Raw genomic sequence first — 17,873 nt, forward strand, 5'->3', positions numbered from 1 at the left:
TATATTTCTTATAAAAAAACATTTAAACTTCTAATGAATTATCCTAAATCAAAATGCTAATTAATTATTTTTATAATTTTCTTTTAAATTTTTATAAAAAAAACATTTAAACTAACATTGAAATATCATAAATAAAAATGCTAATAATTTTTTTTATAATTTTTTTATTTGTTATAAAAAAACATTTAAATTAACCTTAAAGTATCCTAAATCAAAATGCTAATTAATTTTTTATATATAATTTTTATAAAAAAAATATTTAAACTACCCTTGAAGCAATATAAACAAAAATGTTAATTAATTTTTCTTATACTTTGTTTTTATTTTTTTTATAAAAAAACATTTAAACTATTCTTAAAGTATCCTAAATAAAAATGCTAAATAATGTTTTTCATAATTTTTTTCTATTGTTTATAAAATAAAAAACTAAAACTATCCTTAAAATATCCTAAATAGAAATCTTAATTTTTTTTTAATTTTTTTTAATTTTTATATTCCTACAGAGAGCTAAGGAAAGTACCAGTGATCGTCATCGTTGCTGTGCCGTGGCCTTTGGGCACCAAGAAGTGTATGACGCTCGCTGCATCAAGACTTGAAGCTCAGTTCAATGAATCAATCATTTACTTTGACACTAACGAATACTGATACTAAAAAAACTATACATATGTGAGCTGCGTGATTTATGTCAATTGACTTGCGCAAAAGAAATTGAAATTGGTCTTGACCTACTGCTTTGGTAAAAATACCAGCTGAACATCTTAGAAATATGGCGATTGCAATGTTTTCTGCGCACATAGTTGTTTTTCTCTTTTTTTTTTTTAGTTTAACGTGGGTGTTCGGGCCAGCTTGCGTGTACCTCGACTAATCCCACGGGCCCTGAAATTAACGACCATGTAAGCCTCCAGTGGCCATCATATAAGCAACCACAGGGCTCGAACCTGAGACCACAGAGGGAGCAAACCTCTTTATTTCAAGTTCTTACCACTGGGCCACCATCTAGATGGTTAGTTGTTTTTCTCTTTTTCCCTCTCATTCGGTGGTGTTTGAAGCTGGAATCATGACCTGAAAAGCTTTTGTTTTGGAATCAACATGGAACATTCTTGCAGATTGCATTACAAATGCAAATTACTGCTTCCACTTGCATTATAAATCAGGCAAAGCTAGCGTTCTTCTTACTCTGGCTTTAAAATCATTACAATTTTAAAGCAATTACAACCCTATTTATACTAAATAGAAAAATAAAATTAAAACAAAATATTCTCTTCAAATAAGAAAACTAGAAAAGCCTAATAATATTTAATAATTAAATAAAAATAAGAAAAAATAAATTTTTAAAATGAAAAAAATAAAGATAATTAAAGAAATATTTATTTTTTTCAAAAAAATCATGCATCATTTTAAAAACTCTCATTTTTCTTTGGTTCCAACGTTTCCTCCTCGTCACCTCCCTTTCCTATAGCTAGGTTAGTCAATTCATTCAAAAACTCTCAATTAATCATAAATGACTTCAGCCATCTTATTGAGATTGTGTACAAGTTTAAAAGTATTTAACTATGATGTTGGCACGCGCTTCATAAAGTATAGAGAATATGAAATAATTGTAAATAATAAAAATATAAAGAGCATAAAAAAATATTTTAGGTATTTTAAGTTTGGCAATTAAACTAGATTTAATATCTTTGGATCTGATGGTCGAGTCAGATCTAATAATAGTCATGGTTTCATAAAACATTTAAAACTATAATTAAAGTATCTTAAATAATTTTTTTATAATTATTTTCTATTTTTTATAAAAAATATATTTAAACTACCATTAAAATATCACTACCCTTGAAGTATCCTAAATAATTTTTTTTATAATTATTTTATATCTCTTACAAAAAATATATTTAAACTACTCGTAAAGTATTCTAAATCAAAATGCTAATTAATTATTTTTATAATTTGCTTTTAATTTTTTATAAAAAAAACATTTAAACTAACATTGAAATATCATAAAAAAATGCTAATAAATTTTTTTTATAATTTTTTTATTTGTTATAAAAAAAACATTTAAACTACCCTTAAAGTATCCTAAACCAAAATGCTAATTAATTGTTTTTTTTATAATTTTTATAAAAAAAAACATTTAAACTACCATTGAAGGAATATAAACAAAAATGCTAATTAATTTTTCTTGTACTTTGTTTTTATTTTTTCTATAAAAAAACATTTAAACTACCCCTTGAAGTATCCTAAATAGAAATGGTAAATAACATTTTTTATAAATGTTTTCTATTCTTTATATATATAAAAAAATTATCCTTGAAGTATCCTAAACAGAAATCCTAATTAATTTTTTTTTAAATTTTTATTATTTTTTATAAAAAAATATTTAAACTACCCTTGAAGTATCATAAACCGAAATGCTAGTTAATATTTTTTTTATTTTATCTATAAAAAAAACATTAAAACAACCCTTATAGTATCCTAAATAAATTTTTTATAAATATTTTCTATTTTTTTTAATAAAAAATTCTATAAAAAAACGACCCTTGAAGAATTCTAAATAACGTTTTTGATAATTGTTTTCTATTTTTTTTATTAAAAAACATTTAAACTACCATTAAAGTATCCTAAACAGAAATGCTAATTAAGTTTTTTATATTTTTTTTATTTGTATAAAAAAACATTTAAACTATCATTGAAGTATCTTAAATAATTTTTTTATAATGTTTTTTCTATTTCTTATATATAAAAAATTAAACTGAAGTATTCTAAACAGAAATGTTAATTAATTTTTTTATAATTTTTTTATTTATATAAAAAAATATTTAATTTATCCTTAAAGTATCCTAGATAATTTGTTTTATGAAGTTTTTCTATTTTTTATATAAAAAATTAAACTACACTTGAAGTATCCTAAACAAAAATTCTAATTAATTTTTTTTTTATAATTTTTTTAAAAAAGGGTCTGTTGGCATGCCAAACCCAAGACACTTGGGACCAGCTGTCAGGCGGACCCAATAACCTTGGGTTTGGCCGTCATACCAGACCCAACAACTTTTGGAATAAGAAATAAAAAAAACAATGTTCCCAATAGCCTTAGACCCAACAACTTTTGGAATAAGAAATAAAAAAGACAATGTTCCCAATAGCCTTAGGTCTGGCAGTCAAGCTAGACCTAACATCTTTTGATATAAAAAAATATAAAAGATAACACCTCCATGGACCTCTTAACATCTACAAGGTTGTTCATAATGCAAATACTCTATATCTACATTATGATCCATAATGCTACAATATTTGCACAATGTTTTTCCTATTTGTTTTAAAGTATATAATAAAATTTGTTTGGATAAATAGGGTGATTAGTTTATAAAATGCAAATATATGGTAAAATATAAAAAAAATAATTTTTTTTTGTAAGATATTATTCTTTTAAGACATCACAGAAAAGTAACATTTAACTATATATCACAATTAAAAATCATAATATCAATTATAATTTTACCGTAATATGAATATTTAATAAAATATAATGAATTGCTTCTTTTGAACAGCTCCTAAGTCAAAAAAATTTATCTGTCTCTATCCAAGAAAAAAAAAAGTCTCCCTCACAGTTTTGAGCATCAAAGAACACTAGCCTCCTATTTTCCGTTCTCCTTCTCCATAATCACCAGAGACCATACCCGTGAACCCCAGTTTACAAACCCATAGCCTCCCATTTCAACACCAAACCCTTCCCTTCAACTCACGGCCAGTAACTCCTCATCACCAACAACACAAAAAGCTCCCATCCTCCAGCTGACAATCACCAACTCCTCCTCTCTTCACCGTGGTCAACAGCAGCAACCACCATGTACGGCAATAGCAGTTCCAACTCCACCTTCAACCAAACTCGATCCGGCCATTATATTAGCAGAAATCGTTGTCCATCTGAGAAAAAGCTAGGACTTTTTTCTAACTCATGTCTTTATTATCAGTAGAGTTTAAAGGGGTGCGTGTGTCACTTTTATGGGTTATGTATGTGTTTTGAAAAGTCTGAAACCTGAGCTTTGATGCGATATTTCTGCTGTTACAGCACTCTGGAAGAATTCATAGCGGCATATTGCCCTTTGAACAGTGACATGCTAAGAAATGCGGTAATTATTTTGTCGACGCGACAAAAATAACAAAATAAAAGTATGTTATTTCATAAAAAAATTTAAAAAAGTGTTATTCTATCAAAAAAATTTAAATTATTATACTAATTAAAAAAAATCCTACTTATTTAATAAGTTTAGTTTTTTTTTATATAAAAAAATCGATATCAAGACGAAACTGAAAAATCACATTTAAATTCATAGAAAATAATAAAAATATTTCACATGTGATGAACCAAGTTTTTATACGTGTATCTTTACCAAAAAATAATGGATCAAGAAAGATTTACGAGTATAAATTTTTGAGAAAACAAGCAAGCCTAGTGAAGGCAAGCAGGGCTTGGCAGTGCACTACCAGAAATTCGTTTAATACTAACAGACTTATCGACAAAATAATTCTGTCGGTAAATTGCGGTGATAATTACCGACGGACACTGTTCCGTCCGTAATTCAGTCGGTATATACCAACGAAATACTACGGTCGGTATATACCGACGAAATTACAGACGGAATATTCAGAATAAAAAAAAAGACGGTTCGCTGACGTGGAACTTTTTGCAGGCGATTTTACCGATGGAATTACCGAGAGATTCAAACCGGGATCTCCGTACAATGACGTGATCAATTCACCGTCAAAATTGCTGACAGAATCACCGACAGAATGAGTCTGTCGGTGATTCCATCGGTAAAAGTGAATATATCACCACTCTGCCGACCCTCTCCTCCCCTATTTCTCCTTCTTCTTCCTCATCCCAACTCTCCCCTCCCAAACTGCAAACAACTACCCAAAAAAAAATCTTCCTTTTCTCAACACAAGTCATATTTCTTTAAGTTTTGTGGTCACAACATTCGTGTTCTGATTTATTGTGGATTTTATCATTTTCTGTAAGTAAATCTTTCTTTTTTAATTTTAACATTTAAATGTTAATTTTAAATGTCAATTTTATTGTTTTTTTAGTATATGTATTTTGTTAGTATATGTACATGTTTATTGTTATTTCTCAAACAAACTTGTAGTATGAATGTATAATTTTGTACTTATTATGGTTTGTTTTAGATTTTGTAAAATTGTATTTATTTGTAAATTGTTGAAACTTTGTTGAATTACCGAATTACATGTGTTGTGGTGAAATAATCAATAGCTTGTTTAACGGATCCATTTTAATTTTTATCAATGTTATTGCGGAGTTGTAATTTCCCTAAATTTATATGTATAAATTTGTATGGACGTTGATAATTGATAATGAATATTTATTAGAAGTTGTAATTAGCTTGTTGGATAATGTCGAGGTAAACCAATATTTTTGCAAATTTATTTACCTAACATAGTTAATTAATACATGTTGTCATCGTACTTTTATAGAGGTTCGATAAAAGTCATGGATGATCGTTCATGGATGTATCGAGATTCACCCCAAGGATTGCGGAGGATGGATTATTGTAACGAGGTTCAGGGTTTTATTAATTTCGCAACATCTATTCCCAGAAATTTTACTGGATGCGGTATTAGGTGTCCATGCAGGAAGTGTGAAATTAAAAAGTATCTGCATCCAGATGTTGTAATGATGCATCTTCTACACAAAGGGTTCATGGAGAATTACTTGTGTTGGTATGCATATAGAGAAGTATATATTCGCAATAAGAGCATGAGAGAAAGGGTGATTGGGTCAACTTCTAGTGCTAGCAACGCGCATGGAGTTGCAAATGACAACAGTAATCCTTACAGGAATATGGTTACGGATGCAATGAGAATGAATCAAGGTAATGTCAGTCAATGTCCAATCGCAAAAGAAGAACCTAATGCAGATGCAGCTAGGTTTTTTAATCTGTTGAAAGATTCTGACGAACCATTATGGGATGGTTGCACGAACCACAGTAAATTATCGGTCGTAACACAGGTGTTCACCATCAAGTCAGATCACGGGTTGAGTGAGGCCGGTTATGACAAAATTATCGAATGGGCGAGAAGCATTTTACCTGAAGGGAACAGGCTGAAAGAGAACTTCTATGCTGCAAAGTCCATGATGAAACCTCTCGGTTTAGGATACCAGAAAATTGACATGTACTCTAACTTCTGCATGTTATATTACCTTGAAAATGCTGAGCTGACCAAGTGCATGACATGGGGTCATTCTCGTTACAAACCCAGAACTGGCAGGGGAAAGACTCTCGTGGCATATAAAAAACTTAGATACTTCCCAATCACACCTAGACTGCAAAGGTTATTCATATCACCAAGGACTGCCGAGCACATGACATGGCACTAATCACATGACGCGGTTGATGGAGTGATGGTGCATCTGTCTGATGGTGAAGCATGGAAACACTTTAACAGTATGCATCCTCACTTTTCAGTTGAATCAAGAAACATGCGTCTTGGGTTGTGTACAAACGGATTCAACCTATTCGGGTCATTTGCTGCACCTTATTCTTGTTGGCCGGTTATACTCACGGCTTATAACTTGCCACCGAGGATGTGTATAAGGCCGGAGTTCATGTTTTTATCTACTGTCATACCCAGTCCGAGCAGCCCGGGCCAGAATATAGATTTTTGTCTTCGACCGTTGATTGATGAGTTGACGCAGTTGTGGTCCTCCGGAGCTTTGAGTTATGATATATCAAGGAAATAGAATTTTATTATGAGGGCGGCTTTGATATGGACTATCAATAATTTTCCAGCTTATGGAATGGTTTCTGGTTGGAGCACGCATGAAAAACTAGCATATCCATACTGCATGGAAAACAACAAGGCATTCACGCTAACAAACAGAGGTAAAGCTTCTTTTTTTTACTGTCACCGTCGTTTCTTGCCACCGAATTACAGGTACAGAAAGAACATAAATGATTTTTTTGTTGGCAGAGTTGAAAAGGATGTGACACCCCTGCGTCTTTCTGGTGAAGAATTGCCTGATGCTGTATCAAAGTACGGTGACATTGTGTTTGGTCTCCAATCAGGTAAGCAGAAGTTTCCTGGTTTTGGTTTGACCCATAATTAGGTAAAGCGAAGTATCTTTTGGGAGCTTCCTTATTGGAAGACCAATCTCCTCCGCCATAACCTTGACGTCATGCACATAGAAAAGAACATGTTTAAGAACATTTTCAACACCGTCATGGATGTGAAGAGGAAGACAAAGGACAACATCAAGGCTAGATTGGATATAGCTTTAGTATGTAACCGTAAAAATATGGAGTTGGTTTGTGATGGGTCATGGGTCACAAAACCAAGAGCAAGCTTCGTGTTAGAGAAAAAGACACAACTACTAGTCTACAAATGGCTTAAGAGTCTGCGTTTTCCCGATGAACATGCCTCGAACATATCAAGGTTGGTTAATACGGAGGATGCAGATTGCATGGAATGAAGAGTCATGACTGTCACGTGTTTATGCAAACACTCATTCCATTAGCTTATCATGATTTGTTGCCAAAAGAGATATGGGATGCACTCATGGAGATCAATCATTTATTTAGAGATATATGCTCCAGCAAGTTGAATGTTGATCACATTGAGAGGCTTGAAACAAATATCGTCGAGACACTATGCAAACTTGAGATGATATTCCCTCCATTATTTTTTGACTCAATGGAGCATCTCCCCATACATTTACCGTTCGAGGATAAAGTTGGAGGACCAGTCCAGTATAGATAGATGTACCCATTCGAACGGTTAGATAATACAGTTGCAATGTAATTCATATATAAAAGTATTTTCTTTATTTTTCTTAATTGACAATATTTGATTAATTCAATGCAGGTACTTGTTCAATCTCAAGAAAAAGGTTAAAAACAAGGCTCATGTTGAGGCTTCAATATGTGAGGCCTATATTGTTGAGGAGATCTCAACATTTATCTCATACTATTTCGAACCTCATTTGAGAACGAGAATCAATCGCGTTCCACAGCATGATGATGGCGATGAAGTGCTTTCCAGTGAGAACTTGTCAATATTCTCTAATCCTGGACGACCCACACCAAAAAATGCTGTAAGGGGAAGATATTTGTCAGAAATAGAGTTCAGATAAGCACACAATTATGTTCTATTTAAATGTGATGAGCTGAGACCTTTTATTCAGTAAGTATATGTACTACTAATTAAAATTTGTTAAGAATGTACATTTATATATTGTAATAATATCATAAACGCATATAATTTGGAACAACCTTGCAGGCAACATCGACAATATTTACTGTCCAATAACTCACAGCTGACCGAATCTCAAATCTTTCAATTATAAGATGAACAATTTACCACGTGGTTCAGAACACATGTAAGTACTATCACAAACTCATTATCTCTTGCAAAGTTATTGTATGTCATTACAAAATTCTCATTAACTATTTATTGCTATACATTACATACAAGGTTTATCAAATGGGAAGGAGTGCTGCTAAGTCATTGTCTTCACTAAGTCTGGGCCCTTTAAAAAAAGTTAAGTGCTACAACGGGTATTTTATCAATGGATATGTGTTCCATACTGAAGAATACGGGCATGGAAGAAAGACATACAACATCGGTGTTTGTGTTAAGGGATCGACTAGTAGTGAGTTAGAAGTTGACTATTATGGTATATTAGAAGAGGTCATCGAACTGCAATATCATAACGAGTAGAATAGAGTGCTTTCATTCAAATGCTATTGGTATGACACCACAGATAGAGAAATCAAATTTGATCCTCACTATGGTCTGGTCAAAATCAACTCAAAAGTTGGACTTCGTAACGTAAACAATGTCTTTGTTTTTGCAAAGCAATGTCAACAAGTTTACTACACATACACCCCTTCCTTTAGAAAGGATCGATCAGGAGTTGATTGGTTATCCGTTTTAAAAACGAAACCCAGGGGTCGTGTCGAGGTTGTTAGGATGAATGAAGACACAAGTGTGCGAGATGAAGTCTTTCAAGTTAGTGAGTTGGTTGAACCATATTGAGTTGCTCCTTCGATTGACTTGGAAGAGAATTCAAATTTTCGTGTTTTCGATAATAGTCTTGTTGATGTTGACGCAGAGGAGTTGAATGTTGTTTTGAGCTCTAACGGACAAGCAAATGTCAATGAAGATGATGATGATGATATCCAAATTAAAGATTACAATGGAGCTGATGACTATTCAATTGACGAAATATTTATTTTATAAGTGTTAACTGTTGTTATTGTTTTATGCGACGGCCAGTTTGTAATTAAAGTGTTTGCAGGAAGGTAAATAGGCAATACAAACATAATATTTCATGCATAGTGCACGATCATCGATGTCAATACCGACGGATTACAGTCCGTCGGCATTTAACAGAGACCTTCCCTGGAAATGCCACACACAATCACCGATGACTTTGCGGACGGATTACGTTCATCGGCATTTTACACAATCACCAACGACTTTGCAGACGGATTACAGGCCGTCAGCATTTATCGGCAGTTCACAATTACTGACAAATTCACCGACGGACGGTACGAATTCCAAAGGGCAGGTATTAAATGCATCTCTGACTACGTGCAGTTGCCGACGGAATTACCGACAGATTTTCAAAATATGGAGGGTAATTAAAAATTCTGGTGTGAAATTCAAAATTTACCAGTGGATTTTCGAAACATTACCAACGGAATAATTAAAAGTAATATTATTTAAATGTTTGTCGGGGAGTTCGTCGGGAAAACGACGCTATAAATCTCTGCGACCGTCCTTTCAGTTCATTTTTTCTCTCAACATTTCACAACTCCTCCTCCTCTTCTTTTTTTCCTCTCAATTGCTTCAGATCTCTTGTTTTTGCTTGTAATCTCTAGTTCAATCTTCAGCAAATTAAAAGGTATGTGTTTCTATTTAATATGCTTTTTTTTATTTTTTCTTTGTCTTAGTTATTGTTATTTTTGTTGTGTTTTTTTGTTTTGGTGTATTTTTATAATGTAGATAAAGTTTTGAAATAAAAACAAAATTAAGGTAAGCATTTTTCATTCCGAAAGTCTATAGTTTTTTTTTTATTTGGTCAATATATTTTACTGTTTGTATTGCCATAATAATTGAAAACTTTGTTGAAATTTAATTGTTATTGTTAAATTTACCTTGTAATTAGTAATTGAATAAATATGAATAAATTTACATGTCTATGAGCTGTGGTGCTGGGAATATGTTTTAGATTGGTAGAAATAATTCCAACTATTTCATTTGCAATGGGATATAAATTGGCTTCACATTGTAACAATGTTATTTACCAAAAGAAGATTTCGACTTGTCTATGTATGTGTTTGCTATGTGAACTTCCCATAAATAACTGTGTGTTGGCCCATTTGAGTTTCTTTTGAAGTGTTTGAATTTTCGAAAACAATAGCATAATGTCTACTCAGGTGTTTGTAACTGGACATTAAACTTACTTTGTTTATTAATTATTCACATGTATTGTAATTTATATTGTATTCATAATTGTTGATTTTAATATAATGTAGTATACTTAATGCAATTATGAAAAATGAATGTGAAATTGGATGATTGGAAAGGTAGATTGAGTCTGCTCTTAAATTGTGATTGTGATGTTGACAATATTTGAGTCTGCTAAAAAAATTGGATGATTGGAAGGGTAGATTGAGTCTGCTCTTAAATTATATGATTTTATGATATCACAATATATAAATAGTACACTCTTGACAAAGTTTAAGTAGTACATCTACATACTTAATAAAAGGTCTCAGTTCATCATAGTTAAATAGGATATAATTGTGTGCTTGTCTGAACTCTATTTCAGACAAATATCTTCCCCTTACAACATTTTTAGGTATGGGTCGTCCATGATTGGAGAATATTGACAAGTTCCCACTTGAAGGCACTTCACCACCATCATCATGTCGTGAAACACGGTTGATTCTCGTTCTCAAATGAGGTTCGAAATAGTACAAGATAAATGTTGAGATCTCCTCAACAATAAAGGCCTCACATATTGAAGCCTCAACATGCGTCTTGTTCTTAACTTTTTTTTTTAAGATTGAACAAGTACCTGCATATATAGAATTAAAAAAAAATTATCAATTAAAAAAACAATGAAAAAACTTTTAATTATGAATTACATTGCAACTGTAATATCTAACCTCTCGAATGGATACATCCATCTATATTGGACCAGTCCTCCAACTTTTACCTCATACGGTAAATGTACGGGTAGATGCTCTATTGAGTAAAAAAATGATGGAGGGAATATCATCTCAAGTTTGCATATTGTCTCGACGATATTCATTTCAAATCTTTCAATGTGATCAACATTCAACTTCCTGGAGCATATATGTGAGAAAGGTTGATTAGCATTTAAAAGTGCATTTTTATCAAGGTTTTATATCATCATATTGCACTTAAAGTATCATTAAATTCCCTAACTTGAGCATGTTTTATAATAACAAGAATGATAAGATAAGATATCTTTAATTTATGGTAAATGCTCGTTTTGAATGCAGGCATATCTCACAATTTAAAGGATTGATTGATGTGTTTAACTATTGAAAGTGAAAAGGCAAAGAAAGGGCTAAGCTTAAAGAAGAGAGGGCTAAGCTTAAAGAAGAAATGCTGGTTCAATTCAAACTGGAACATCATTCGGTTATTGGATCATAACTGGAGCTGTAGAACATGGATTTAGGTTTGGTTTATATTGATGGAAAGTGATGTGATCCAACCATCAAATGATCCATTGGAGGTTCTAGTTGGTCCAGTTACTAGGCTTAGGGCTAAGAAGTTCAAAGAAGCTTTCAATGGACTTCTTCAAGATACATGGGCTAAGGTGAACTTCAAGAGGATTTGTAATAATAAAGAGCAAGCCTTGATTAATCTGATTCATCTTTAAGAAGGGCTTGTTGGTGGAACCAAGACCATTACACAAGGATTGGGAGAAGAAGACTAGATTCGGATAGTTTGACCTTTCGTTCCTCTTTTGGTCATAACTAGAGCCACCAATCGAATTTTGATGTGATTCTAGTTGTACTGGATACTAGACTTCCATACCTTTCCAACGGTATATGGCACGCCTTCTAATTCATTAAGACGAGAGAGAACCATATATTTTAAGTTGGGCCTTGTTGCTGTCAAACAGAATGCGGAAACAACGAACTTGTTTTATTTAATTAGTTGGGCTATCAAACTTTATTTATTTTGAGAGGAGACAATTTGTTTGGGTTTTAGACTTGTTTATTTTAATTAGTTTGGGCTAGTTTTAGCTTGGGTTGATTATTATTTAAATTGGGTTTATGTGAGACCCATTAGGGAAATTAGGGTTTTGGTTTGAAGTTTAAATACTCTTTAGGAATAATTTTAGGTCAGACTTTTGGTGATATTTTCAGCATTGTAGCCGACTTTTGGTTGCTCAATCTTGGTTCTTGATTGAACTTTCAACTCTTCAAAGAATTGACCATTCTTTGTTATGAATTTATACTTCCTTTGCTCGTCTCCAGGTGTTGGCGTTGTGATCGAGTTGGTTTATAGTCTTGTTGCCTTGGAGCAAGTCTTCCATTGTGATAAGCTCATTCAAATCTCAACAAACTTGGGTTAGATTGATCTTGGGGTCGCGAATACCATTAAATTCCGCTAGGGTTCGCATCAGTTGGTATTTGAGCTGATCTAATTATAGGTTATATCCTTCAATTTTAGTCTTTATTATTTCTTATTTGATTCTTGATAGATTCGGCCACCTATATATATATAAAGGAGGCTTGATCTTGAAATCTTGATTGCTGCCGCAGAAAAAGAAAAGAAAAGAAAAGAAAAAAAATCACTTTTGTTTTAGTTTTGGTCGAATACATGCTTGAGAAAACCTTGATCATTGGGAAATTGGTTAGTCTTGATTTGTGAATCTTTTAGTAGTCTTGTTTATGTTTCTTGAAAATTTAGGTAGTATTAAGTTAAAAATCCTAGCCTTTAAGGGAAAAACTAATCCAGAAGCTTATTTAGATTGGGAAAAAAAGGTGGAGATGATTTTTGACATCCACAGGTACTCTGAAGAAAATAAGGTTAAGTTAGCTGTAGTGGAGTTTACTGATTATGCCATGGTTTGGTCGTAGAAAGAAGAAGGAATAGAGAAAGACCAGTTAGCATATGGGAAGAGTTGAAGACAATAATGAAGAAGAGGCATGTTCCTAAACACTATTATCGGGAGTTGTTTAATCGTTTATAAATGATTACACAGGGTAATAAGAGTGTGGATGAGTATCAGAAAGAATTAGAGGTGGTTATGATTAGAGCTAATGTTAATGAAGATGAGGAAGTTACAATGTCTAGGTTTTTGAATGGCTTGAATAGAGACATAGCTAATGTTATGGAGTTGCAATCATATGTAGATTTGGAGGAGTTAGTACACTTAGTCATTAAGGTTGAAGGACAATTGAAAAGGAGGGGTGATACACGATCTGGAGCTTATACGGGGTCTTCTTCGGGTTGGAAGATGAATTATAGGAGAGAGGGTAGTGTGTCATCAAAGCCTTTGGTGACTTCTAAAGTTGCCGAACCTACCTTCATGAAGAAGTAGGTTTCGGCCAATGATCAAAAACTTAAGGGAGAAGTTCAACCGAAGCGTAATCATGATATAAAGTGTTTCAAGTGTCAGGGATTGTGACACTATGCATCAGAATGTGCAAATCGTTGAGTTATGATTTTAAGGGATGTTGGAGAGATTGTGTCCACTAGTGAGGAGTCTGATTGTGATGACATGCCTCCACTTGAGGATGCTAGTGATTTAGAGTATGCTGTTGGTGATAAAGTTTTGGTGATTAGAAGGTCACTTAGTGTTCAGACTAAGGAGGATGATGTGGAGCAACAAAGGGAGAACATCTTCCATACTAGATGCCTAATCAACGATGAGGTATGTAGTATAATCATTGATATTGGTAGTTGTACTAATGTTGCTAGTGCTACTTTGGTTAGAAAGTTGGGTTTAAATACCATAAAGCATGAGAGGCCTTATCAACTTCAATGGTTGAATGAATGTAGTGTTGTTAGGGTGAATAGACAGGTGATGATTTCTTTTTCAGTAGGCAAATATAAGGATGAAGTGTTAGGTGATGTTGTGCCTATGCATGCTACTCATCTGTTACTAGGGAGGCCTTGATAATTTGATAGAAAAGCCAAGCACGATGGGTTTAAGAACATGTATTCATTAGAGAAGGATGGAATGATTTATACACTTGCCCCACTCTCACCAAAGCAAGTGTATGAAGATCAAATTCAATTGAAGAAGGGCTATGAGGAAGAGCAACATGTTTCGGCCAAAGTGGAGGAACAAAAAGATTCGGCCAAAATGGAAAAACAAGCTGAACAACATGGTGAGAATGTGAGGAAAAGAGAAAAGAAAATGAGTCATGAGTTGAAAACAAAAGGGATCCTTAGGACATTAGAGGAGGATCATGGACAAGAATAAAAAAAATGAAAAGAAGGCCGATAGTGGAGAGAAAATGAGTGGAGAGAAGAAATAAAGGGTGGAAAAGAAGAGTGTGTAGAAAAAGTGGGGAAACACCTTAATTTTTTTGCAAAATCTAATGATCTTAAACATACCTATCTTTGTGACTTGCCTATGATTTTACTTGTGTATAAGGAGGCATTCTTTAACTCAGATGAATTAGATTCTTGTGTTCCTAGTGTTGTTAAAGTTCTTTTGCAGGAATTTGAGGATGTTTTTCCGGATGACATTCCCAGTGGTTTGCCGCCAATTAGAGGTATTGAGCATCAAATTGACTTTGTTCCAGGAGCATCTATACCAAATAGGCCAGCTTATAGGAGCAATCCTAAATAGACTAAAGAGCTTCAAAGGCAAGTGGGGGAGTTGATGTCGAAAGGATACATTCAAGAGAACATAAGTCCTTGTGTAGTTCCCGTGCTTCTTGTTTCAAAAAAGGACAAAACTTGGCGAATGTGTGTGGATTGTCGAGCTATCAATAACATCACCGTAAAGTATCGACATCCCATTCCTAGATTAGATGATATGTTGGATGAATTACATGGTTCTAAATTATTTTCGAAAATTGATTTGAAAAGTGGTTATCATCAAATTAGGATGAAAGAAAGGGATGAATGAAAAACTGCGTTTAAAACTAAATATGGTTTGTATGAGTGGTTGGTTATGCCTTTTGGACTTACTAATGCACCTAGTACTTTTATGAGATTGATGAATCATGTGTTGCGTGCTTTTATTGGTAAGTTTGTAGTCGTTTACTTTGATGATATCTTGATTTATAGTAAGGAGATTGATGAGCATATAAGTCATTTGAGACAAGTTCTTGATGTGCTTAGAAAATAGTCATTATATGCTAATTTGAAAAAGTGTGACTTTTGCATGGATATGATTGTTTTTCTTGGATATGTGGTTAGTGCGAAAGGTATAGCTATGGATGAGGCTAAGGTTAAGGCTATTCATGAATGGCCTACACCAAAATCCATAACAGACGTTAGGAGTTTTCATGGTTTGGCTAGTTTTTATAAGAGATTTGTTAAAGACTTTAGTACCCATTGACTGAAATTGTTAAGAAAGCCGTGGGTTTCAAATGGGGAGAAGAACAAGAAAATGCTTTTAGCTTGTTAAAATCAAAGTTGATTTCGGCACCTTTATTATCTTTACCTGATTTTAATAAAGCTTTTGAGATTGAATGTGATGCTTCAGGAATAGGTATTGGAGCTGTTTTAATGCAAGAAAAACGGCCCATCGCTTATTTTAGTGAGAAACTCAATGATGCAACTCTTAACTATCCTATTTATGATAAAGAGTTGTATGCAGTCGTGCAGACTTTGGAGACTTGGCAACATTATTTGTGGCCCCGAGAGTTTGTCATACATACTGATCACCAATCGTTGAAACATTTGAAGGGTCAAGGTAAGTTAAGTAGGAGACATGCTAAGAGGGTTGAGTTTATTGAAACTTTTCCATATGTGATTAAATACAAGCAAGGTCAGGAAAATGTGGTTGTCGATGCCTTGTCGCGAAGGTATGTTCTTCTTAATACTCTTAATACTAAATTGCTAGGATTTGAGTATATTAAGGAATTGTATCTTGATGATCATGATTTCGGTGCTATATATGACACATGCAAGGTTTCGGCAAAGGATAAATATTTTAGGCATAATGGATTTTTGTTTAAGAAAAATAAGTTATGTGTGCCTAATTGTTCTTTACGTGAATTGCTTGTGAGGGAAGCACATGGGGGAGGTTTAATGGGGCATTTTGGAATTACTAAAACTTTGGAGGTTCTGCATGAGCACTTTTATTGGCCTAATATGAAAAGAGATGTGCAAAGAATGTGTGATAGGTGCATAACATGTAGACAAGCTAAGTCTAGGGTAATGCCTCATGGACTATACACACATTTGCCTGTTCCTTAGGAACCTTGGGTTGATATTTCTATGGATTTTATTTTGGGTCTACCTAGGTTTAGGAAAGGGAGAGATTCTATATTTATTGTTGTGGATAGATTTTCTAAGATGACACATTTCATTGATTGTCATAAAACAGATGATGCAATAAATATAGCTGACCTATTCCTTAGATAGGTCATTCGGCTACATGGTCTTCCTAGGAGCATTGTATCCGATCGAGACGTTAAGTTTTTGAGTTACTTTTGGAAGGTTTTGTGGGGTAAGTTAGGAACTAAACTTATATATTCTACTACTTGTCATCCACAAATAGATGGCCAAACTGAAGTTGTTAACCGGACTTTGATTGAATTGTTAAGGGCTATCATTCAAAAGAATCTTAAAAATTAGGAAGATTGTTTGCCATTTATTGAATTTGCATATAATCGTAGTGTGCATTCTACTACTGATTATTCACCATTTGAGATTGTTTATGGTTTTAACCCTTTGACACCATTAGATTTGATTCCTTTGCCTGTTGATGAAAGGGTTAGTCTTGATGGTAATCAAAAAGCACAAGTGGTGAAAGATCTCCATGCAAAAATTCAGCAATAAATAGAAAACAAGAATGAACAATATGCAAACAAAGCCAATAGGGGACGAAAATTAGTGAGATTTGGACCAGGTGATTGGGTTTGGGTGCATATGAGGAAGGAAAGGTTTCCTGAACAAAGAAGATCAAAGTTGATGCCTCGAGGAGATGGTCCTTATCAGATCATAGAAAGGATTAATGATAATGCCTACAAAGTGGATCTACTAGTTGAGTATGGTGTTAGTGCTACATTCATTGTTTCTGATCTTTCTTCGTTTGATGTAGGTGATAATTCGAGGTTGAATCCTTTTGAGGAGCGAGGGGATGATGCGATCCAACCATCAAAAGATCCATTGGAGGTTCCAGTTGGTCCAGTTACTAGGCTTAGGGCTAAAAAGTTCAAAGAAGCTTTCAATGGACTTCTTCAAGATACATGGGCTAAGGTGAACTTCAAGAGGATTTGTAATAATAAAGAGCAAGCCTTGATTAATCTGATTCATCTTCAAGAGGGGCTTGTTGGTGGAACCAAAACCATTACACAAGGATTGGGAGAAGAAGACTAGATTCGGACAGTCTGACCTTTCATTCCTCTTTTGGTCATAACTAGAGCCACCGATCGAATTTTGATGTGATTCCTGTTGTACTGGATACTAGACTTCCATACCTTTCCAACGGTATATGGCACGCCTTCTAATTCATTAAGACGAGAGAGAACCATCTATTTTAAGTTGGGCCTTGCTGCTGCCAGACAGAATGCGAAAACAACGAACTTGTTTTATTTAATTAGTTGGGCTATCAAACTTTATTTATTTTGAGAGGAGACAAATTTTTTTGGGTTTTAAACTTGTTTATTTTGTTTATTTTA

This window comes from Populus trichocarpa, chromosome 9 (genome assembly GCF_000002775.5).
Source record: "Populus trichocarpa isolate Nisqually-1 chromosome 9, P.trichocarpa_v4.1, whole genome shotgun sequence".
Taxonomy (NCBI): Eukaryota; Viridiplantae; Streptophyta; class Magnoliopsida; order Malpighiales; family Salicaceae; genus Populus; species Populus trichocarpa.